At 49.9% G+C, this 25,280-nt stretch overlaps 1 protein-coding gene across 3 annotated transcripts in view; it reads left to right on the plus strand.

Annotated features, from left to right (window-relative positions):
• Positions 1-1,649: 1,649 nt before the first annotated feature.
• RASSF2 (Ras association domain family member 2) overlaps positions 1,650-25,280 on the plus strand; it is a 45,798-nt gene continuing 22,167 nt past the window's right edge. The window contains exons 1-3 of one of the 3 annotated variants that reach the window (XM_064382260.1): positions 1,650-1,733; positions 2,885-2,969; positions 3,423-3,634. The gene's annotated coding sequence lies outside the window, so the exon portion shown is untranslated. The remainder of the gene's footprint in view (positions 1,734-2,884; positions 2,970-3,422; positions 3,635-25,280) is intronic. The other 2 variants (XM_064382259.1, XM_064382261.1) reach the window with 2 other exon arrangements.

Raw genomic sequence — 25,280 nt, forward strand, 5'->3', positions numbered from 1 at the left:
CTGGGCAACATAGCGAGACCCCATCTCTAAAAAAAAATACAAAAATTAGCCGGGCATGGTGGCACATGCCTGTAGTCCCAGCTACTCGGGAGGCTAAGGCAGGAGGATCTCTTGAGCCCAGGAGATTGAGGCTGCAGTGAGCTATGATCATGTCACTGCACTCCAGCCTGGGTGACAGAGTGAGTCCCCCATCTCAAAATTAGAAAGCAAAACAAAAACAAAGGGAATGGGTTTGGTTTTAAATAGAGCCTAGGTTCAGGATTTCTGGCAGCCCGGTTTGGACAACCTGAGCTCATCAGTAGCTGTACAGTCACAGAACAGTGAGCTGCTTTTTTGGGAGATTAGATTAGAGATTAAGGGATTCTAGCAGCATCTGGCTGCTTTCCTGAGCAGCAGAGCTCCAAGCCCCAGTGATAGAAGCCAAGGCCACCCCCTTCACCATGTGTCGGGGGTGCAGGGAGGGCCAGTCCGTGATGAAAGACAAGAAGGAACCCCTCAGAGAAGACTTTCTGGGTTACTGGAAGCCCTTTAGGCTCTAGATTTGCCTCTTACTGAGCTCTCCAATAAGTTCTGACACTGAGATTAGATTATCGAGAAACCACTGCATCCACAAATTCATTTCCCTAAAGTTATTTCTATTACCCGCAAAGGAAAGAAGCTTAACTAATAGAGTAGCGGTTCCAGATGGAGAAACTTCATGGGAAAGCTGTAACTTATTTAATTTATAGTGTTTATAGCTCAAGAAGAAAGAACCAGAAGATATATACACATTTTTTCTATAAATAAAGCTTATCAGTGGCCTCCTTTTTCAGGGTAGCTGACATAGTTCTCAGCACCACCCTACAGCTGCATTTTGGGTTCAACAGAGTTTTGTGGCCAGCCTGGAAGCAGATCACGATTTATAACATTGTTTCTAAGGGAGACACATTCCAAGATCCAAACAATGAATTTAGTAAAGAATGCTTGGCTTCCAAGCTGGATGAGCTGGTCTGGCTGTATCTTGGGGGTTGGCCTGAGGCTCCCTTCCCTTTTGGTCCGCTAACTCTGCAGGGTTGGGGGTAGGCACGTGGGGGGAGAGCTCTGAGCAGATAGGGAACCCGTAGCCGGGCTGTTCGAGGGCCTCCTGTGTGCTGAGGGCGCCAGGAGGTCCAGGGATGGAAAAGGGGGAGGTGAGAAATGGACAAAGAAACTTGGCCTCCTTGGCATTGCTGTCACGTCTGGCCGGCCCGCCAAGTCGAAGGGGCCTTAGCCCCTGCCCAGCTCAAACCCTTTTGGGAATAAGCTGGGTGTTAGAAAAAAAAAATCCCACAGCCTCTGCCTGGGGAATCCGGGTCGCTGGAGGTGGGCTTGGTGGGGCAGCGTGACTGTTCCCTGGGAGTGGCTGTCACAGCGCCGGGTGAACCAAGGAGCTTGGGGCAAGTCTCCATCCCGCTTGGAGACGGCAGCAGCAAGGAGGTGAGGGGAGCCAGCTCATCCTCCCCAACCCTGCACTCCCACCCCCTCCCCACCCCCAGCCTGGAAGAATCGCTGGCTGCAGGAGCCTAGACGAGCTGGCGGGGAAGGGGACGCAGCCACAGCATTGTCTGGGAGGGGAGAAGCTCCGCCCCTAGAGGGGAGGGGAGAAGAGGAGGGGGCGGGAGACAAGGGGAGGAAGAAAGGCGAAGGCCAGGCGGAGGGGTGGGGAGTGATAAGAAGAGCGAGAGAAAAGAGGGGACTGCGGACTAGCAGACCGGGTAGGGGCTGAAAAAGGCCAAGGGGCGGGAGGGAGGGAGTCGGGGAGCGAGGAGGGCGGGGCGCCCGGTCCCCAGTCGCGCGGCCACCGCCTGCCCAGCCTGGCTGGATTTGAGTCCAACCCGCCGATCGCTGGCCGAGGCGCAGCTGGAGCAGCCCCCCAGCCGCGGCGCCCCCCACTTTCCAACTCCACGGTTCCGGCGGCGCGCGCGACGCAGCTGGCCAGGGGTGCAGGCAAGGAGCGGGGAGCGGGGCGCGGGCGCGGGGCGCTGAGAGCGAGGCACTGGCGCGGGATGCCTGGCTCAAGGTGCAGGGCGCGGGCCGCCCTCTTGCCACCCTCCCGAAAGTTTTCCCACGATGGCCCCTACCCCGGCCGGGTCAGCGCCTTAGTCCTCGCCTGCCTCTTGTCGCCTCTTTCCTCCCCCAGCCGCTGGGCTCCCGGGGCGCGCGGACCGCCCCCGCCCAGGGGCCGGGTAGGCGCGGAGACCCCAGCCGGCCTACGGTCCGTCCTAAGAAAGTTGTGGCTTGGAGCTAGGTCCTCCTTCTCCGACCCCTGGGGGCGTCCTTCCTTCTTTTCGCGCCCGCGTTGGGAAGGCGCTCCCACCCCATCCTCGGGGTCTCTGAGACTTCCTGGTGAGGTGGGGCGGCGTGGCAGGTGCAGGACTGGGGAGGGCCCGACAGCCCCGGAGAGTGCCGAACCCCAATCCGCTGCCGTCTTCTAGGCGGATTCCCCAGAGGCGGGTCCCAGTCCCCGGCGCGGGGAGGCGGCGCGCTTCGGAAGGGCGCAGGGTGCTTGGGGGCCCTTGGCCCTCCAGGCACTTCCCCTTTGCGGTCTCCCCGCCCTCCTTAGGAGCTAGTGCCTCAGGTCGCCGGGGACCTCCGCCTGGCGTACTCTCTCGTCCCGAGAGCGAGGCAGGTGCCGTGGGCGGCCCCGGCTACTTCTGCATTTCGCGCGCTTACTTTGCATTCAGCTCTAACTCAGAGAGCTCTGGGGAAAGCAGAGAATGCCGGTGGCCTCACGGGGAGACTGAGGGTTCTGTTTCACCTCTGGGGCGCTGCGTGGGTCCTGGGCTGTCCACAGCACCTCTGTGCTCCAGTGACAGGAGAAGACGAGTGTGAGGCCTCTCAACGCTGCATACACTCTATTTCCCAGGTGTCTGCAATTCCGCGCCTAGAACGTGTTTTTCGGGAGAGCAGAGGCGGTGTCTACGGCTGGCTGGGGTTACAGTAAGTGCCTTGTAAGTGATGAATGAATGTGTGAACCAATCAGCTGACAAACAGCAATTTGTCCTGGAGGGGGACCCAGTTACTGCCACAGCTGATCTTAGTACAATGGGAGGAAAGAATTAGAAACAATCATTCTTTTAAACAGCTGGGAAGACAGAGCCAGGGGCCTTCTTTCTGTAACATCTGGATGAGGAATCTGTAGCTAGGCTTATTTTACTAACAAATCCACATTTACTTACTAGGCAGTTTTTCTGCAGGTGGTCTGAAGAATTAAAGAAACCTGGCATGGAGAAGATATATTGGGTTGTTTGAGGAGAGTTAATTTTTTTAAAAACCGAAACACTTGTGTTCAAATGTAATGTCCCAGGGACACAGTGTGGCATCTACCTGGGTGGTGGCCATTTGGGATCAGAGACCCTGAGGCATTGGGGGTGGGCAGTAGCTGTGTTTTCTCCTCTGGACAGGTCAGCCTGATGCCTAGGGGCTGTGGCAGTCCAGCAGGCCTCACAGGGGTAGAAGAGGGCCTCAAATGATGGCTGAGCTTGCAGAGGGCGGTAGTTTTGGAAAGAGCAGGAGTTCTTGCCCTGGAAGATGGAGGCATAGCATGCAGCCTGCCTGGGCACCTGGAGCGTGGACTGGTACAGCTTGGGATTCCCTGTGCTGGGGAGGCTGCAAGGTGAGTCCCACTCCTGCTTCAGCAGATGAAAGAGCAGAGGTGGAATATCAGGGAGACACATGATAAGCCTTGAGGTACAGCCTAGACATATCCCAAGTACTCCACTCCCCTTGTTTCTATGCTGTTGAAATTGGGTTAGAATGATCATGGCCCCTTTGAAGAGGCTGGCTGAGAGGAGACCAGGGATCTGAGGTCCCTTTTCATGCCTTCTTCTAGGGGAAGGTGAACAGGCCAGTGCCCTTTGCATCTGGCCAAGCGGGCCTGCACCCGTACCTGCTGTATCTCTAGCCAGCATCATCCTCACTTTCCTGAGCGTGGCCTACTCTATCCCTGGCACTCCACAGCCCATCTCTCTGTGTCTCTACATGACTTCTGTTTGGAGGTTCAGGTCTTCTCACCAGTTTGTGCCATCTTAGGAGTCAGTTGGTGTGGCGGACAACCCTATACCTTGTTTTCAGTCCTTTGGATGCTCTGGCCCACCTGAGACATCCGTTACTCACTGGTTTTGCTTTTACTTCTGGGTCTATTTCCCAGTGTCCTGGAGCCAGGCTCCGTGTCTGCGTTCCATGTGTGAGCTGCTTAGGAATGGCTGAGCGAGTCGGCTGGAGAGGTGCCCAGGGCGTGCATCTGCTGCCTCAGAGGGCTGGACAGCGCTGCTTGCCAGAAAGGGGACCTGTCATCAAAGCACAAAAGAACCTGGGCCTGATTATTGCTTTCAGCTGTCTTTAGGATATTTTGGCAGGAAGTGTCCTTACTGAGTGGGAGGTGGGGGCAGAGAGGCAGGGTCAGGTTGCCAGAGAGTCCCACGGAGAGGCTGGGAGATGGACTGGTGACCCCCAAGAGCAGTCCTGGGGCTCATCTCGTCCTCTCTGCCAGAGTGAGACACAGGGCAGGTCTCAGTAGTGTGCTTGGAATAGAACAAGGTGTTCAGCCTCTATCTTCAATCTGTAGTGGCTGAGAGCTGCCCCAGCTGGATTTATAAAGCGAGGGTAGCAGTTCCCTGCTGCCACCTCCCTAACACTCTTCACAGTATGGTCCAGTTTTTATTCCAATGACGCACTGTCCTATTCAACACCTCCCTGACTCCAAGAAGAATTTTTATTTTTTATTTGTATTTATTATTATTTTTTGACATAGGGTCTCTCTCTGTCACCCAGGCTGGAGTGCAGTGCCGCAATCATGGCTCACTGCAGCCTCAATCACCCTGGCCCAAGCCATCGTCCCACCTCAGCCTCTTGAGTAGCTGGGACCACAGGCGTGTGCCGCCATACTCAGCTAATTTATTATTTTTTTAATAGAGATGAAGTCTTGCTATGTTGCCCAGGCTGGTTTCAAACACCTCAGCCACCCAAAGTGCTAGGATTACAGGTGTGAGCCACTGTGCCTGGCCCAGAAGAATTTATAAAAGTCTTCAAGGTGGAGTGAGTTCCCCCAGGTCTCACTGCTGGTTTCATTGAATTGGTCTGCTTGTGTGTTCCCATGGACCACGTGGCTGTGTGAGGTGGGGGTCGGTGAATGTGGCAGGAGGCACCAGGGAAGGAGAGTGGCACATCCTCTGACTCAGGCTGGGCAGCCAGTGGGTCACTTTTGATCATTTCTGGGATGGAAGACTCTAAAGCCTGTCATCACAGGTTGATGCAGCTGTTTGTGGTGACAACTTGGGGCTGGGGAACGGCTGCCAAGGCAGCTGTGGCGGAATCAGAGAGGGGTCCTCTCATCCATTCCTGTGGAGCGGGCATGGTGACTTCCACGGGCTTTTCCCGTTCCTTCAATTGGTGAAAACTGGCAGAGAAATACCTGTGCTTTCTTGGAACATGTCAACCCAAAGTGATTTGGGAAAGTGATTTAGATTTCCTTCATCAGCGTGGTGCTTCAACCGTAGTTGGCATTCAGCGAAGTGTGATTAACTACTCATTTTTATACATGTCATGAAAAGAGTATTGGATTTGGAGTTTGAACTGCATCTTACCATTTCCTAGCTGTGGGGTACGGGGCAACATAATAGATACTGTCAGCCTCCTGCCCATGTTCCACTGCTCAACCAATGGCCGATGGGAGAAGGTGTGCAAATACTCCAGCTTCCTCTAAAGGAAGCCTCTCTGTTGGGATAAGTTTGAGGCATGTTCTGTGCTGTCTCTAAGAGTTCCCTTTCAGGACTGAATCCCGATGGCTCATAGTGTTAACTTTCCCCCTTCCTCTTCTCACTACCCCCACCCCGCTTTGTACTTGAACTTGAATTCTTATCTCAGGATCTACTTTTGAGGGAAACCAACCTATGACAGGCTTTAACCTGTAGTGAAAAGTCATTAAAAGTCTCGGTTTCCCCAACTGTAAGATGAAATTATAACTATCATAGTAACTATATATATTATAATAAAATATAACTGTAAGATGAAATTATAGTAACTATCTCACAACAATATTGTGAGGGTCAAATGAGCTATCATATATACTCAGGCCTGGCACACAGCAAGCATGTAGAAAACCATTTGCTGGCTAGAAGCAGGCTACGATGGATTTGAGAGTGTGTATTCTGGTGGAACATGGAGGGTTACCGTGCTTTGGAGAGAGAGGCTGCTCTTAGGTTAGGTGAGGGAACTGAGGTCACCTGCTTTACATTGCTAGGTGGTGACCAGTGATGTGCTGGTAAATGCTTAACACCTGGCTCTTGGAAGGGGGTTTGTGATGTTTTCCATTTTATGTGATATAAATAAAAATAAATATTCCCACTATAGCCAACTTCACTCTGCCAACATGGTGTCAGTGAACACTGTTGGGAAGAGTGGTGCATCATTGGCCCTTGAGAACCAGTGGGAGCTGCCCCAGCACACATCTGGCCATGACTGAGTCAGCATGTGACCCCAGTGATTTCAATTTCCAATTCTGTACATGGTGGGGGGAGGATAAGACTTGTACTAGGTGTCCAAGACATGGGATATATTCAAGTGCTCCCCTGAACCGGTTGAATCATCGCACGTGAGACACTTCTGGGGTGCATTTAATGGTTATGATTATGATTGGTTTTTTGAGGTGGAGTCTCACTCTGTTTCCCAGGCTGGAGTGCAGTGGCACGATCTTGGCTCACTGCAACCTCCACCTCCCAAGTTCAAGCGATTCTTCTGCCTCAGCCTCCCAAGTAGCTGGGATTGCAGGCCCGCACCACCATGCCTGGCTAATTTTCTGTATATTTAGTAGAGACGGGGTTTCACCATGTTGGCCAGGCTGGTCTTGAACTCCTGACCTCAAGTGATCCACCCGCCTCAGCCTCCTAAAATGCTGGGATTACAGGCATGAGCCACGGCACCTGGCTAATGATTGTTGAAATGTTTATGCCGTGAGTCTTTCTGGTTTCCCCATCTCCAAGGCAAGGGATTAAATGATTCCACATGTCTCTTTTAGAAGAGTCATTGTCTTGTCCTTCTGTCTATACAAGAACAAAACCTTTAATGTCAAAAGCCTTTCATGCAGACTACACTTGTGGTGCCCACCATGGGACACCCAGCACGGGGCCATCCTAGAGTCTTTCCTGCTGAGAATTCAGTGGACATTAACCCAGTATAATCCTGCCTATCTTGTATATCAGTTTGACTTCAGGGTTCAGACATGGTGTGTCTGCAGAGGATGCCTGGGGAGGTGGGGAGGGAGGGACTGGTTTCGTTTTCTTTTTTCTTTTTTTTTTGAGACAAAGTCTCTCTCATCACCCAGGCTGGTGTGCAATGGCACGATCTTGGCTCACTGCAACCTCTGACTCCTGGGTTCAAGTGATTCTCCTGTCTAAGCCTCCCGAGTAGCTGGGATTACAGGTGCGCACCGCCACACCCAGCTAATTTTTGTATTTTAAGTAGAAATGGGGTTTCACCATGTTGGCTAGGGTGATCTCAATCTCTTGACCTTGTTATCCACCCGCCTCGGCCTCCTAAAGTGCTGGGATTACAGGCGTGAGCCACCGTGCCTTGCCAGGACTGGTTTCTTATGGAAGGGACTGTCCCTTCCTTTCTAAATCACTGTGCAATGGTATAGATACCCAAGTGGAGTCTGCTTATGGTCTGCATGCCTAGGTTGTGACCAGTGATGTGCTGGTAAATGTTGAACACTGGCTCTTGGACGGGGGTTTGGAGGAAAGTCTGTGTGGAGAAAGAGACCTTTATATGACAGAATTCAACATCTTGGTGTAATTTGACTCTTAATGCTCTGTTGACAACCTTCCCAAATAAGTCCCTGACTCAGCAGCTCCACCCATAGGAATTCTTCCCCTAGGGATGTAATTGGATAAATGCAGAAAAATGTGTGTGTGGGGATGTCCCTTGCGGCATTATTTATAATAATAACAACACTCCATAGTGACAAATGGAGACCAAATGGCCAACTAGTTATAACTAATTTATAATTAGTCATAAATTAGTTAACCACGGTATATCTCTACTTTGGAATACCATGTGGCTACAATAATATAGGATGTAGATATGTAGCTATTAACATGGAAGAATACGATTTTTTTTTTTGAGACGGAGTTTCACTCTTGTTGCCCAGGCTGGAGTGCAATGGTGCGATCTCAGCTCACTGCAACCTTTGCCTCCCAGGTTCAAGCAATTCTCCTGCCTCAGCCTCCCAAGGGGCTGGGGTTACAGGCATGCGCCACCATGCCGAGCTAATTTTTTGTATTTTTAGTAGAGACAGGGTTTCACCATGTTGGCCAGGCTGGTTTCGAACTCCTGATCTCAGGTGATCCACCCGTCTCAGCCTTCCAAAATGATGGGATTACAGGTGTGAGCCACCAGAATACGATATATTTTTAAGAAGCAGCTTACCAAACTGTGTGCTATTTCTGCAAAATATATCACCCATTTATATTAGCATCTGGAAGGATGTATGGTAAAATATTAATAGTGATTAACTCTGGGTGGTGGAGTTTGGGGAGATTTTGATCTTCGTCTCTTTTCATATGTAATAATTTATTTTTATTTTTTATTGTGGTAAAATATGCGTACCATAAAATTTACCCTCTTAACCATTTCCAAGTGTACAAATTAGTGGCATTAACTCCATGCACAGTGTTGCACAACCCATCACCATTATCTATGTTCAGAACTTTTTCATCATTCCAAACAGAAACTCTGTACCCACTAAACAATAACCCCCTCATTCCTTTCTCCTTCCAGCTCCTTCTAACTACTTGCTGTCTCTGCCTTTCTATTTCAATCATCCTGTGTGTGCCAAACCCTTGCCTTGCTGATACCCATCCCAGTGGCTGTGGGGCTGGCTGTTGAATGTTTTGTCTGTAGCGTGGCATGGGGTGCAGGGACTTTAGCTGGTGGGGTCCATGAGGCCTCAGGTACTCCGGGGAGATGGGTAGTCGCCTCGGATAATCCGTGTCCCTTCCTAAAGTGCCATGCGGGTCTTACAGCTGATCACACAGACATTTGGGGCAAGGATGGCTCTCATGTGGCCAGTTGGGGCCATGGTGCCACAGGCTGGGGAGCTGGTGAGGCAGAGTATGCCCTCTGGTCAGCTCAGGAAGCTGCGGGACCCGGAACTGGGAAACCAGGTCACATAACTCTATTCAGGGGTCACGGGAGTGAGTCAGGTGGCTTTTCTCTGGGACATTTGCTCTGAGGCAAATGCTGTAAGTTCCTTGTTATATGAGTTCCCCGAAATGCCCGTGGCTCCTCCGGTGAGTTGTTGAGAGCGTGGGTCTGGGAGGGCGCGCAGGGTCTCTTCACCTGGCCCTGCCCAGTGGGCGGCTGCCCTTTTCATCTTAGGCAGTCATGGGGGCTGTACAGAAATTTGACAGAGCCGCCTCTGCGGGCCACGTGGAGGAGCAGTTCTGCTTTTCACAGGGCTGACTTTCATTTAGGGTTGGTCAGCTGGACTTAGGGCAGACAGAGGACGGTGTGAATGTGCTACAGTGGCAAACTTCCCCTGGAAATGGTCTGTCTGGAAACCCCCCGATGTGCCATCTCTCCTGGCACTGGGAGGGGTCTGAGATCTGCTGTGAGCAGGGACTTTCCCCACACACGTTGTGAGTGCGTTAACTCAAGGTTAAACGAGGGTGGATGTTGATGGGCTGCAGTGGCTGCTCCCCACCCTAGGGCTCTGAACACACCCAGTGCTTCCTTTACTCTTCCCACTCATTGCTTTTCAAGTCCAAGGAACCTGTCGAGGTCTGAAGGTGGAGGAGGCCAGCGATCCCAGCTTTTGGGTTTTCAGTCCTGGCCCCAGGTGGTGAGTAGAGGAAACCCCAAGATCTCTGCACACAGAGCTCAGAGTCTCAGCCTATAGCACCAAAAAAGGAAGAATGCTGGGGTTCCCTTGAGGAAGGGGATGTGAAGTCAGAAGTGAGTCTCAGAGTGGCCTGTGACTTGGAAACCACTCAGTAAACAGGAAGTGTGGCTACCAAAGAAATCTGAACTTGTAGGAAATAGGGGACCCGGAGGCAGCCCCTCCTTACCTGCCAGGATCAGTCTGTCTCTGTCTCTGCACAGCTAGGAGACGAACCCTCAGATGGGCGAGTGGGGGGCACTTGGGGACACAGGCCTTGGGCCCTCCTTGCAGGGTGGCCTCCCTGTGGGACGAGGGCTCCACTTAAATCCTGTAGTTACTGGACTGGAAGAAAGCTTACCTTGCTCTTCCCCAGCAGGGACATGAAAACTACCCTATAAACTGGATCCCGACTTTGAGAAATGCAGGTCAGGGAGTGTCTCGTCTTACTTGCTTTATTGGGGCCACTGTTGTCTCCGCCAACTTTTCACTCTCCCCTTGGGTCCCACAGTCACACGGAATTTCTCAGTTGACTGAATTTGAGCCCATGAGGGGCTGTGTCTTGGCTGGTTAGCATTCTAGGTCTTTAGTTTCTCTGAGCCAGAGTCTAATTCTACACATACCAAGAACACACACAATACATGTGGACACACACACATACACAGCCATACACAGCCATACACCCCCCCACCATGCCCTCCATATACACACACACACCACACTGGACTCCTTCTCCCACCCGGACCTGTGCTCACACGCACGCACACAGCTGCTTCTCTGGAGTCTGTGCTTCCTTTGTGCTTCCTTCTCCGTCTTGCTCCAGCGCCCTGGTTCTCTGATTAGAGGCTAAGGACTCTGAGTTTCCTTCTAAACATCCATCCTAAAGGTCAGGCATTTGTGGACGCCGGTGAGGCTTCCCTATAAACACGTGGCTGCTCCTCCAGCCTTCAAGGCCATTGTCTGGGTGGGCCCACTGGTGGCCTTCCAGGTCACTCACCTGGCCACAGGCCCACTGCCGAGCTGGAGGCAGGCCTTCCCAGCAGGAGTCCAAGGACCGCTTCCTTCCATCTCCCTCAGTCACGCCTGGGAACCCGGCCTGTGCGAAGGCCCTGCCAGGGAGGGCTGGGCTGGGGCCCCAGTGGGTGGCGGAAGAGGGGGCTGAACTGCTTGAAGGAGTAATTCCAGCATGGCCCTTACCGCGTCTCAGTTCCTTCTGTGTCCGTGGGCCAGGCAGGGGCAGCTCAGGGATGGGAGTGGGGCAGCTTGCCAGGAAGGGCCTTTGCCTGTCATTTACCAACTATCAAGTCTTTTCTGGGAATGTGGTGGGGATGGTCTGTGGGGCCTGTGAGTGGGAGGGGTAGTTCATTGTCCCCTCAGTGTCCCACCCAGTGGGTAATACGGGACTGAGAATCAGTGGCTCTGTGACTGCAAGTGCCCACGTCCTGGACCTGCGGCTCTGGACCTCTCCCCTCGGCCCCTGCAGGGTCTGCCTTCCCCACAGCTTATCCTCTGGGCTGGTCACTCACTCTCCTCCCATCCCCAGGACCCCCCAGCCTACTGTAGGCTGGTAATTGAAGCCAGCATGCACCTGCTGCTCACATAGTGAGTCTCTCAGGTCCTGCGCTCAGCCAGGGAGCCACAGGAGCACAGGGCTTCGTGTCGGCTGTGTCACCTGGGACAAGCCACCTAACCTCTGGGACCTTCTGTTTCCTCATCTGTAAAATGGTGAAAGTAAAGCCTCCCCACTGGGGTTCTTGGAGGGACTAAGATAAAGCGCCTAGAGCCTGCTACCACCAGTAGCAGCAACAGCAGCCCAGGGCGCTTATTAGAACTGCGCCTTCTCAGACCCCACCCCAGAATTACTGAATCAGAAGCTGGGGCAATGGGACCTGCAGTCTGTATTTTAGCAAGCCCTTGGAGGGATTTCGATACACACTCCTCCAGACTATAGTTGGGTGGCTGATTTTTGGCTGAAAGCACTTTCTTCCTTATCACCCTAAGAGAAGCTGTAGTCTCTAGGGGTTCCACTTTGCAGCTGCACTGCCCTGGATTTGAGCCTCAGCTCCGCCCCTTTCCTAGCTGTGTGTCTTTGGGCAAGTGGCTTAGCTTCTCTGTGCCTCAGCTGCTCAACTGCAAAATGAGGATAATAAAGTTATTTCTTAATGAGGTTGGTGTAGGGGTTAAAGGAGCCCAAGCAGAGAGGGGCCTTCTGTTGCATGAAGCAGGAAGGCGGAAGGCAGAGTGTGCCATTTCCTTCCGAGGCAGCCCATATTTTGTCCATGCCCAGGACAGGCTCGGGTTTGGGAAGCACGATCTGGTATCTCTTGTCAACTCTAGGTCTTGGCAGGGCTCCAGCCTGCAGCTGAAGTCTCCTTCCTCGTGTGGTGCAATGGGGCTGGGGTTTCCTGTTTGCCATCCACACGGCTTCCTGCCCTGCTATGAGGGGGCTGAATCACAGAGGGATCAGCACTATCTCCTCTCCCACTGCTTGGTTACAGAGCAGATTCTCTCAGGACACCTGGCCAGTCAGTCTTTAACACTGTAGTGTAAAGCTCTGTGTCCAGCAACTTTCTTCTCTAATGCAGGAGATCCAGGGTGTCCTGGGGGTGGGGGCAGGGCTCAGAGAAGAGGCATGCACAGGCCCCAGAAGGGGAAGCTGCGGGCCTCCAATGAGCCTTTCCTTTGCAAGAGACCTGGGGCCTGGGGCTGGAGTCCTGGCTTCTGTGACATGGTGCCCTGGCTTGCAAGAAGGAGCCCTTTGCATCAGCTCAGTGCCTGAACACACGGACCCCGCGGGATGCTCTACACTGTCCCTCTTCTCCTTGGAAATATTAGTAGAAGGGAGAGGGGGCTAAATACGCAACTCAGTTTGCTTTTAGAAAATTCCACCCCCTCCTTTCTTGAAGGGCTGCTTGGAAATACTTATGGTGCTGTCCTCAATCTAAACAGCTCTTTTCCTACCAGATTCCACAGTGGCGCTCAGCCCTGGACGTACCCTGGCATGACCTGGGGAGGCTTTGGAAATGCTTCTGCCTGGACCCCTCCCCTAGAGTCTGATGTAATTGATCTGGCTGCAATCAGGTCAGGATTTTATTTTATTTTGTTTTTTGAAGATGAGGGTTCACTCTGTCACCCAGACTGGAGTGCAGTGGTACAATCACAGCCCACTACAACCTAGAACTCCTGTGCTCAAGTGATCCTCCCACCTCAGCCTCCTGAGTAGCTAGGACTACAGGGGCACACCTCCTGAGTAGCTAGGACTACAGGCATTAACCGTGCTTGGCTAATTTTTTATTTTTTAATTTTTTGTAGAGACGGGTCTTACTGTGTTACCCAGGATGATCTCGAACTCCTGGCCCCAAGTCGTCCTTGTGCCGTGGCCTCCCAAAGTGTTGCATGAGCCACCATGAGCATGAGCCACCATGCCTCGCTGACATCAGGATTTTTAAAGCAACCCCTCTCCCCATCTCCTCCCTGCCCCTGCTCTGGGAGAGTCTCATGAGCACCCGGAGTCGGAAGCCCTTTGATGTCAGGTGTCTCTAAGCCACCACTTCCCGCCGCCCCCCATCCTTGGTTTCAGTCAAGGCTTTGGCAATTGCCCGGCCCTCCCACTGGTCAGGTGGTGGCTCTGTGGCGTTTGCTGCCCCAGGAATTCTCCATGAAAAGCCCTGTCCTCCACAAGCCTGTCTCAGAGACTGGGGCTGCCTGAGTCCTATAGATCAACTGTTGCTCTCCCTCCCTGACCCCACCAGGAGATGAGGTGGGGGTGGGTTGGGGCCTGGCCCCTGCTCTACAACCAGGAAGACGGTTCAGGAAACAAAAAACAAAAGTGATCACCAAAGGGAGCGCTTCACCTCTCTCACCCTGGAATTTTCTACTAGGGCTGTCCCCTCCCTCGGAGGACTTTCCAGTTCATAAATAAGAGGAGAGGTGCTGGGTCTCCAGCCGGAACTGAAACCGTGTAGGGTGAGCATCCTGGGGATGCTCTGAGACTGAGGAGCGGCGGCACGCATTCCGGGCTCCCTGGTCACGGGGCCTTTGGAGGAAGCAAGACCTAAGAGCAGAGGGGATTCTGTTGTCTTTGGTGAGAGCTGCAGATTCCTTTCCCACCTCCTTGAGCGTCTTGAGGACTTGGTGTTTGCTCTCCTCTCAGGAAGCTGAGCCTGTGAATTTCAAGGGCTTGGACAGTCCTGCATTTATTCTTGGGAAGGCCTTGTGTGGGAGGCTGGAAACACCTGTGAGTGGGGTCTGTGGGAAGGAAGGGAAAGGATCCTTTGTGCAACCGCTGCAGGGCTTCAGCTGGTCCAGAGCTTGGTGACTCTGACCCCATTCCTGCAGCCTAGGCTCCAGTGCCAGGCTGGTCCTGAAGGGGCAGCTGTTTCCTCCCAACTTGAGAGTGAGTGGAGGACAGTGACAGACCCAGTAGTTGCTTCAATCCCAGATATGGAGCAGGTGAAATGGATGCTGCTGGACCACCCAGGTCCCCTTAATCTATTGCGTGCTGTGAGTGTTGACAGTGCTGGGTCTCAGCTGCACACTTTTCCTGAGAATCGCTCTTGCAGGGAAATGCCTAGGGCTGGCTCTCAGCCAATGACTGACATGCAGGGGTCCAGAAGCCCCGCCTGCTGGCCTCCAGGTAGGATAACTCTGGTGGCCCTTCACACCCCAGAGCTCCCCAGGGGATCAGCTGTGGCTGGACTCAGCTGAACCCACCTCATTCCTAGCTCCTCCCCCTGCACCTGCCCAGCCTCCCCCATTCCCTTACAGATTTCTCCTGAAAACACCTGCACAATAAATCACGTGTCAGCTGTCTCTCAGGCTCTGCTTCTAGGAATCCCCTGGCCCAAGAGAGCAGGTTAGTGTCCTTGGGCAGACTGTTGATCCCATTCCTTTCCTGGAAGCAGTAATCATGATAACTGGAACAGGTGCAAGAGAGAGGCACAGGCTGGGAGCTGGGAGCTGGTGGCCCAGAGAGGAAGCTCCAGGCCCAGGAAGGGACCGAAACACCAGCAGATGACTTCTGTGTGGGGTACGTGCTGTGCTGAAGGGCAGGACAAAGTGGGAGTGCCTGTCCCCACATTGTCCAGGGGCCTCAGGGGTCGTTTATAGGGGGAGGTAAATTTTGATTAGGGTCAAGGCTAGAACATGTGAATCTGGGGCTAAGCAGGAGCATGGGCACACTCAAAGAGTGTGAAAAGTAGGTCAAGAAAGTTCTCTGTGGCTGGGATGTCATCATACTGAACAGCCGAAGGACCTTCCGTTTGTAAAGACGTCCTCCTGGGTCTTAGGGAAGGTCATACCCCCAAGTTGTCTTTCAGGCAGTCAGGAAGTCATGAATGGGTCTCCATGTAACCAGCTGAATTCTACTGACAAGCAGAATGGCATTGCCCAGGCATTTAATGGAGTTGAGGAGAATCCGGAACATTCTGCCAGAGCATGAAGCCAGTGCTAGGGGGAAAACTGACTCGTTTGGTGGCCCCAACAGGGTTCCAGCATGACTGGAACCTGGGAGGCTCTTGTCTCAACTAGGCAAGCCCAGCTGTAGTCACATTTCCAGCCATTTTAGCAGTGATGCTTTTTGGTTACTAGACATTCAATATATGCTTTATTTTCTGAAGTGTTTTTTCTAAAAAGAAGTACTGATTTAAAATTCTAGAGGGGGTAAGTAACCATGTTCATAGAGTAAATTCAGTAGATTTACATATGTTTTAGACTTCCAAAGAGCGGTTCCACATTAAAAATGAGTTTTGGGCCAGGAGAGGTGGCTCATGCCTGTAATCACAGCACTGTAGGAAGCCAAAACAGGAGGATTGCTTGAGGCCAGGAGTTTGAGAACAGCCTGGGCAACATAGTGAGACCCCATCTCTACAAAAAACAAAAAATTAGCCAGGTATGATGGTGTGCACCTGTGGTCCCAGCTACTCAGGAGGCTGAGGTGAGAGAATTACTTGAGCCCAAGAGGTCAAGGCTGCAGTGAGCTGTGATTGTGCCACTGCACTCCAACCTGGGTGACAGAATGAGACCCTGTCTCAAAAAAAGAAAAAGAAAAAGAAAAAGATGTGTGTAAAATCTGCCGCTTCTTTCTTGTCTCCTTTCTGCCCCTCTTCTTGCTGTGTGTGGTAGATTACGAGGTGTTTCGGTTCTGTGCCTAGATACTGGCTGATGTGGGAAGCCCCTCTTTCCTCCTTGCCTCAGTTTCCCTCCTATAAGACCTGACAACCATCAGTCCGTATTCCCAAGGCACTGTGGGAAGTGATGATCATAAATGGTTCTTCCAAGGCATTTTGGGGCCCAGGAGAGCTCCATAAAGTCTGGCTAATAACAGGGGAGGCAGAAGCGTTGCGGCCAGCCAGCTGAGCGAATCCCTGTCTCCAAGGCCACAGATACTGGCAGGCACCCTAGAAGGAAGTGTCCAGTTGAATCCACATTCCTGTTCCACAGACTATCTTCCTCTGACCTTTCTTGTGTGAGGAACAATGCTCTGTTTAAGAAATATCAGAATTAACTGTGAATTTCCAGCCCTCCGTGTAAGTACTGCTGCTGCTGCTGCTGTTTGCCTTGAGATGGATGCAAATGTAGCCTCCTTTGGCTGCAGGGAGTCAGTGCTTCCTGAGGGTGGTTGGAAAGTTTGTGAAGAAAGCTGTAGATGCCCTGAGGGGGGCAAAAAAGGGATTGGGTCCTAGAATCACCTACCTATAATTTCAGCTGGACTATGGGGAAGGCTATGTAAATATGTTCTTAACACTCTTTTCCCAAGACATGTAAATGTAAGAAAAAGAGGCTGGGTGCGGTGGCTTACGCCTGTAATCCCAGCACTTTGGGGGCTGAGGCGGGCAGATCACGAGGTCAGGAGTTTGAGACTAGCCCGGCCAACATGGCAAAACCCCATCTCTACTAAAAATACAAAAATTTAGCTGGGGGTGGCACATGCCTGTAATCCCAGCTACTCGGGTGGCCGAGGCAGGAGAATCGCTTGAACCTGGAAGGTGGAGGTTGCAGTGAGTCAAGATCATGCCATTGCGCTCCAGCCTGGGTGACAAGAGCAAGACTCGTCTCAGAAAAAAGGTGGGGAGAAGTCAGGCCATAGACAAAGATGGGACAACCTGAGCCCATAGCTTGGAATTATAGCTATGGCTTCAGTGAGATCACCCAACAGGTAGAGAGTGGCTGTGCCCTAGAAAATCCCACAGTCGGGGCCATCACACTGTCTGATCTGTATCAGTCTGGTAGGTAAAAAGTAAGGTCAAGAGGGAAGTTGAACACCTTTTCATAGATTTATTAATTACTTGTATTGACTTTTCCATGAATTATTGTGCATGTCCTTTGCCCATTTTATAAATGAGCATAGGACCTTTTTCATACTGATTTTATTTATTTATTTATGTTTGAGGTGGAGTTTTGTTCTTGTTCCCCAGGCTGGAGAGGTGGCTCACTGCAAACTCCACCTCCCAGGTTCAAGCAATTCTCCTGCCTTAGCCTCCTGAGTAGCTGTGATTACAGGCACGCACCACCATGCCCTTGGAGATGGGGTTTCTCCATGTTGGTCAGGTTGGTCTCGAACTCCTAACCTCAGATGATCCACCTGCCTCAGCCGCCAAAGTTCTGGGATTACAGGCCTGAGCCACCACGCCCGGCCTTCTTACTGATTTATTAAAGCCCTTATGTATTAAGGACATTAGCCCTGTGCCATATGTTTTATAAATATTTTTCCCCAGTTTTTAATTTTCTTTTTTGACTTGTGTAGCGTACTTTTTTTTCTAAACAGAAGTTTACGATTTTCACAGGTTGGTATTAATGTCTTCAGCATTTCATTTTATAATGTTTAAATTTTTTCTTTTGGGGGAAGGAGTAAGGAAGCGATTTAGCTTCCCTGTCTCCCCACTTCCAAAGGCCAGCCAATTCTCTAGTGATATTTTAAAAAATTAAGCTACCTTTCCCCTGCTATTTAGAACTGCTGCTTACATTCTATGATCCCAGATATATTTGGATCTATTTCTATATGTTTATTGTTTCATTACTCTGCCTATTTTTTTCTGTAGAACCAAATAGTCTTAAGAATGAAATTCTCTAACTGATATTCTCAGTAGACTTAAGAAGACATGGTATCAAAAAGAATAGTCTTAAGAGCAGGACAGATGCAGAACTCAATTACCAAATCATGGATTATGTTGGAGGCAAAGAATAAAAGAGAGAGCCCTGGAGAAAATTCAATTGGTCAATTAGAAGATTACTTGGAGAATTCTGAGAAAAATAAGGAGATGGAGGGTAGCTGCTGCGGTGGATGGATGGCTGGTGCTAGAGAGAGAAGAGATGAAGAGATTGCAGAAGAACCAAGAATGAGCTGGATGCAGTGGCTCACTGTAATCCCAGTGCTTTGGGAGGCTGAGGTGGGAGAATCACTTGAGGCCAGGAGTTCAAGACCAGCTTGGTTAACATAACAAGATCCTGTCTCTATAAAAGAAAAATTAAGAAAAAAAATTAGCTGGGTGTAGTGGCCCGTGCCTGTAGTTCCTTCGGGAGGCTGAGGCGGGAGGATCTCTTGAGGCCAGGATTTTGAGGCTGCAGTGAACCATGATGGCTCCACTGTACCCCAGCCTGGGTACAAGACAGAACAAGACCCTGTCTCGAAAATGGAAAGGAACCAAGAATGCGAGGAAGAAAGGAAAGTAACCAGAGAAAGAGAATAACATTTCCTCTGGCTGAAGAAAGACTCCAGTGTTGAGAGTGAGAAGGGCTGCCGACAGCAGGCACCGTTCCCCTGACTTCCACTCTAACCAGGCTGCGCAGTCAGCCCTGGCCGAGTTCCCCCTTGACCTTTGTGTGGCTTAAATCAGAAGCTGCTCAGATTCCCCTTCCTTGGGCTCCATCCACCAGCTCCCGGCTCTGCTGACCTTGGCCTCCTTCTCAAGGCCCCTTGTTTCCTGGGCTTCCTTGGTACCGTGTCTCCTGTTTTCCCTCTTTCTCCAGGGACTCCTTCCTCTGCCCATGCTGACCCACTGGGTTCATCAAAGCCCTGCCCTTGGCCCTGCCCTCTCTCTTCTTTCCCGATGCCCTCGTCCTCTCCCTTGACCTCACGTGCCAGGAATCGCTCTCCTGGGCCTCAGGCCTGCTGTACTTCTGGTTATCGGCACCAGAAGTTTCCATAGGCTTGCCTGAAACTCAGCCCTGGTCCTCACATCAGTGACTGTGAAGGTGGCACCTCTGCCTACGTTGCGGTCCTCTCCAGCTGCCTGTGCATCACCAGGACTCTGCCTGTCACCTCACGTTTAATCCAGCAGCACTCCCTTTCCCCAAATTTCATTAATGCATCACGACTTTCCTCTACCTCTTCGAACTCTCTAAACTCTGTCTCTCCAACTCAGGCTCTGGCCTCTCAACTGGTTCCCTGGCCACTCTTCTCCCAGATTATTTGTCCACAAAGCAAGGCGTTGGGTGGGTGACCTTTCAAAAATGTGTATCAGATCATATTCCTCCCCTTGGAATTCCCCTTGTTTTCCTCTTGCTGCTGAAAAAAATGACTACGGTTTTGGTGGTTTATTTATTTTTTGAGATGGAGTCTCACTCTGTTGCCCAGGCTGGAGTGCAGTGGTGCAATCTTGGCTCACTGCAACCTCCACCTCCGGGGTTCAAGCAATTCTCCTGCCTCAGCCTCCCAAGTAGCTAGGATTAGAGGCGCCCGTCACCACGCCCAGCTGATTTTTGTATTTTTAGTAGAGACGGGGTTTCACCAAGTTGGCCAGGATGGTCTTGATATCCTGACCTTGTGATTCGCCTGCCTCAGCCTCCCAAAGTGCTGGGATTACAGGCATGAGCCACTGCGCCTAGCTGTCTTGGTGGTTTAAAACAACAGAAATTTAATACTCATATTCTGGAGTTCAGAAGTTTCGAAGCCAGTTTCTCTGGGCCAGAACTAAGGTGTTGGTAGAGCTCTGTTTGCACCGGGGGCTCTGGGGCAAATCCGTGTCCTTGCCTTTCCCAGCTTGTGAGCTGCCTTCTGAGTTCGTGGCCCCCTCCTCAGCCTTCGTCCACAGTGCGACATCTGCAGATTTCCCCCTCTGCTGCAACTGTCCCGTCGCCTCCTCTCTGCTGTGTACGGCAGAGCCTCCCCCTTATAAGAACACCGGTGGTTCCATTTAGGGCCCCCCAGATAATCCAGGATAGTCTCTTCATGTCAAGATCCTTCATTTAATCACATCCTCAGACTCCCTGTTTCCATGTAAGGTGATATTCACAGGTTCCAGGGTCTGCACCTGGGTATCTCTGGGGGCCTTTCTTCATCCTCCACATTCACATGGCCCAGCATTGCCCACCAGCTGAAGTCCAGACTCCTTACCAGGCCTGGGTTCTGCTGATGCCACTCTGTCTCGCACAGTTCCGAGATGCCTGTGCTTTCTGCCTGGACCCATTCACCCCTCATCTTTGCCAACACTGAAGTCTCCGTTTAGAGGTCTCTTCCTCCAGAAAGCCCCCCAGGACCCCACCCTCACCCACAGGTGTCCTTCCTGTTGGCTACCATAGCACTCACCCTCTCTTGACAGAGCCCTCTGCCCCCACGCATCCCCCTCCTCCATATACCTTGTTTCCTTGGCTGCTGAGCCACCATCGAAAAGCACGATGCATTGTAGACACACAATAAATGCTTGTTGAACGTGTCAATTTACATATGTGTAGAAGGGGCACCTTTTTAGAAAAAGGGGCACTCCCTAGTTATGGGTAATTATCACTTAAAAAAGAAAAGCTTTCTCACTAGCCTGACTTCCCTTTTTTTCTTTTTCTGCATTACATGTGTACTCCGATTTTCATGATCAGATTATTCTTCCTTTTTGTACAAATAAAAAATAATAAAATTTAAAATTTATAGAGACCAATTGTGTTCTCAGGGTACCACTTTTGGGTACACTGGTAGGGTCTCAGTTTTCTGAATGGAATCAGCCCATGGTCACTTGCAGTAACAAGTTACCAAAACTTAGTGACTGAAAACAACACTAATTTATTTTTATTTTATTATTTTATTTAATTAATTAAGAGATGCTCTCACTCTTTCAACCAGGATAGAGTGCAGTGGCATGATTGTGGCTCACTGAAGCCTTGAATTCCTGGGCCCAATTTATCCTCCTGCCTCAGCCTCCCTAGTAGCTGGGACCAGAGGTACATGCTACCACATCTGGCTAATCTTTTATTTTTTGTAGCGATGAGATCTCCCTGTGTTGCACAGGCTGGTTTTGAACTCCTGTGCTCAAGTGATCCTTCCTCCTCAGCTTCCCAAAGTGCTGCAATTACAGGTGTGAGCCACTGTGCCAGGCCTTATTTTATTATTCTTTTTTTCTTTTTTTTGTAAGAGATTGGGTTTCACCTTGTTGTTCAGGGTGGTTTCGAACTCCTGACCTCAGGTGATCCACCCACCTCGGCCTCCTAAAGTGCTGGGATTACAGGTATGAGCCACCACGCCCAGCTATTTTATTATTATTTTTTTTAGAGACAAGGTCTTACTCTGTTGCCCAGGCTGGAGTGCAGCAGTATGATCATAGCTCGCTGCAGCCCTGAGCTCCTGGGCTCAAGCAATCCTCCTACCTTAGACTCCCAAGTAGCTAGGACTACAGATGCTTGCCATCACATCCAGCTAACTTAAAAAATTTTTTTTATAGAGACAGGAGTCTCCTGCTGTTGCTTAGGCTGGTCTCGAACTCCTGGCCTCGAGTGATCCTCCTGCTTCAGCTTCACAAAGTATTGCAATTATAGGCATGAGCCACCATGCCTGGCCAACACTAATTGATTATCTCACAGTTTTGTAGTTCAAAGGTCTGACATGAATCTCACTGGGCTGACATCATGGTATCAACAGGGATGTGTTCTTTTCTGAAGACTCTAGGGCGAGTCCGTTTTCTTGCTTTTCCAGCTTCTAGAGGCTGTTTATGTCCCTTGGGTGATGGATCCTTCTTCCGGGAGGTCCAATCCTTCTCACATTGTGTCACTATAATACTGGCATCTATGTCTTCCTCTTTCACTTAAAAAATATATTGTGGGCTGGGTGCGGTGGCTCACACCTGTAATACCAGCACTTTGGGAGGCCAAGGCAAGCAGATTGCTTGAGTCTTCATTTAATCGAAACCCCATCTCTACTAAAAATGGAAAAAACTAGCTGGGCATAGTGGCACATGCCTTTAGTTCTAGCTACTTGGGAGGCTGAGATGGCAGGATCACCTGAGCCTGGGGAGGTCGAGGCTGCAGGGAGCTGAGATTACACCACTGTACTCCAGCCTGGGTGACAGAGTGAGTCCCTGTCTCAAAAACACACACACACACACACACGTATATAATGGTAAAATACACATCAAGTTTACCATCTTAACTATTTTCTTTTTTTTTGAGACGGAGTCTTGCTCTATCGCCAGGCTGGAGTGCAGTGGTGCAATCTCGGCTCGCGGCAACCTCCGCCTCCTGGATTCAAGCGATTCTTCCGCCTCAGCCTCCCGAGTAGCTGGGACCACAGGCACTTGCCAACATGCCCGGCTATTTTTTGTATTTTTTTAGTAGAGATGGGGTTTCACCATGTTGGCCAGGATGGTCTCGATCTCTTGACCTCGTGATCCGCCCGCCTCGGCCTCCCAAAGTTCTGGGATTACAGGCGTGAGCCACCGCACCTGTAATCTGAGCTACTCAGGAGGCTGAGGCAGGAGAATCGCTTGAACCCAGGAGATGGAGGTTGCAGTGATCTAAGATTGCGTCACTGCACTCCATCCTGGGCGAAGAGAGTGAGACTCCGTCTCAGAAAAACAAAACAAAACAAATGGTAATAGTGCCAAGGTTGAGAATCCTGACATATTATACCTATCTGAATATTTATACATGTAAATGTGTGTATGTATATGCATATTTTATACTTATATAGATTTTATGAAACAAAATTGGACTGATAGTTTTGTTACCTCTGGTTTTATAATGTATTGTTATAATTAAACTGGCTTTCACACTGTTATATTTTAGTGGCACCTGTAGACACATGCTGTGATTTCTCGCGCTCGGCTACATTTGGCGTTTTTAGGTGGTTTACCCGTCCCCAGCAGACTTCAGTACAATCAGGCTGTCCCCGAGATAAGTCTCTATTCTGCGTTGCGTCGGCCTCTTCAGGGAGCAGGACTCATCAGTCATCCTTGGAACCAGCAAGGCCGTCAGTGTGCTCTGTGGCTGGCGCATTTGTGCTTGGGTCGTCTTTCCTCTGGATGTTTGTTCTCAGAGGCTGTGGCCAGCTGAGGAAGCAGTCAGCAGTGTTGCCTCTCATAGCCTTGGGTCAGTGGTAGCTGGGATCTGGGTGGGGAGGAACGGAGAACCGTGGTGTCCAATGCTGTGCCCCCCTCCACCCCAAGATCTGCTGAGTTCCCGAGGACACAACCTGACTTTATTTATTTTTTTTTTTTGAAAGAAAGAAAGAAAGAAAAAGAATAAAGAAGAGGAGGAAAAAGGAAGAGAAAGAGAGAGAGAGAATGAGAGTATTGCTTTCTTGCCCAGGCTAGAATGCAGTTTAGTAATGGGTATTGAAAACCTCTTTTATACCAATAATTATACTTGATGTAAACAGGAAGGAATAAGGGAAGAAAATAACAAACGAGCAGCCAACCAATATTTCATTTAAACCTATGAAATGCTATGCAATTACTGAGGAGTGATTTACTTCCAATTATGTAGTCACTTATGGAATAGGTGTGAGGTGGTAATGTATGTTTTATGTATTTGAAATGGAGAGTTCTATAAATGTTTATTAAGTTTACTTGTTCCGGGTCTGAGTTCAAGTCCTGGATGTCCTTGTTAATTTTCTGTCTCGTTGATCTATAAAATCATTAGCTCTTCTTGTTACATTGATCCTTTTGCCATTATGTAATGTCCTTCTTTGCCTCTTTTGCTCTTTGGTGCTTTAAAATCTACTTTATCAGAGGCGAGAATTTCATCTCCTGCTTTTTATTTATTTGTTTATTTTTACTCTCTGATTGGTTGATAAATCTTCCTCCTTCTCTTTGTTTTGAGTCTTTGTGTATCGTTGCATGTGAGATGGGTCTGGATGCAGCATACCAATGGGTTTTGGCTTTTTATCCGATTAGAATATATATAACTTTAATACTGGCATTTGATGCTAGCTGGCTGTTTTGCCCATTAGTTAGTGTAAATTTTTTGTTGTGTTAATGTTCTTTTCTTTTTGATATATTTTTGGAAAGGCTGATATTGGTTGTTCCTTTATATGTATGGTGCTTCTTTCAGAAGCTCTTGTAAAGCAGGCCTGGTGGTGGTGAATTCTCTTAAGTACTTGTTTGTTAGCAAAGGATTTAGTTTTTCCTTCGTTCATAAAGCTTAGTTTGGCTGGATAGGAAATTCTGGGTTGAAAGTTCTTTTCTTTAAGGATGTTAAATATTGGTCCCCACTCTTTTCTGGCTTGTAGGGTTTCTGCTGAGAGATCTGCTGTAAGTCTGATAGGTTTCCCTTTATGGGTAACCTGACTTTTCTCTCTGGCTGCCCTTAGTATTTTCTCCTTCATTTCAACCCTAATAAATCTGGCAATTATGTGCCTTGGGGTTGGTCTTCTTGAAGAATATCTTTGTGGTGTTCTCTGTATTACATGGAGTTGAATATTACCCTGCCTTGTCAGGTTGGGAAAATTTTCCTGAATGATATCCTGAAGAGTATTTTCCAACTTGGATTCATTCTCTTCATCACATTCAGGTACACCTATCAAACGTAAATTAGGTCTTTTCACATAGTCCCATATTTCCTGGAGACTTTGCTCATTCCTTTTCATCCTTTTTTCTCCAATCTTGTCTTCTCGTTTCATTTCACTGAGCTGGTTCTCGACTTCTGATATCCTTTCTTCTGCTTGATCAATTCGACTGTTTAAACTTATGCATGCTTCGCGAAGTTCTCGTGTTGTGTTTTTCAGCTCCATCAATTCACTTATATTCCTCTCTAAATTGTCCATTCTCGTTAACATTTCGTCAAACCTTTTTTCAAGGTTCTTAGTTTCTTTGCATTGGGTTAGAACAAGTTCTTTTAATTCACAGAAGTTTCTTATCACCCACGTTTTGAAACCTGCTTCTGTTATTGGAGCACACTCGTAATCTATTAAGCCTTGTTCCGTTACTGATGAGGAATTGCGATCCCCTGTAGAGGGAGAGGCATTCTGATTTTGAGTATTCTCTGCCTTTTTACGCTGGTTTCTTCCCTTCATTATATATTTATCCGTCTGTTGTCTTTGTAATACCGACTTTCTAACTAGGTCTCTGAGCAGACGTCCAACTTGTTGATTCCCAGCGCCGCAATCTGAGCAATCCACTGCACCGGCCAAAATAGCGGTGTTAAGATTGATGGTGCTTTTCTGCCTGGGAATCTCCGGACTCTGCACCAA

This window comes from Aotus nancymaae, unplaced genomic scaffold (genome assembly GCF_030222135.1).
Source record: "Aotus nancymaae isolate 86718 unplaced genomic scaffold, 86718_ANA_hifiasm-v0.15.2.pri h1tg000029l, whole genome shotgun sequence".
Classification (NCBI taxonomy): domain Eukaryota; kingdom Metazoa; phylum Chordata; class Mammalia; order Primates; family Aotidae; genus Aotus; species Aotus nancymaae.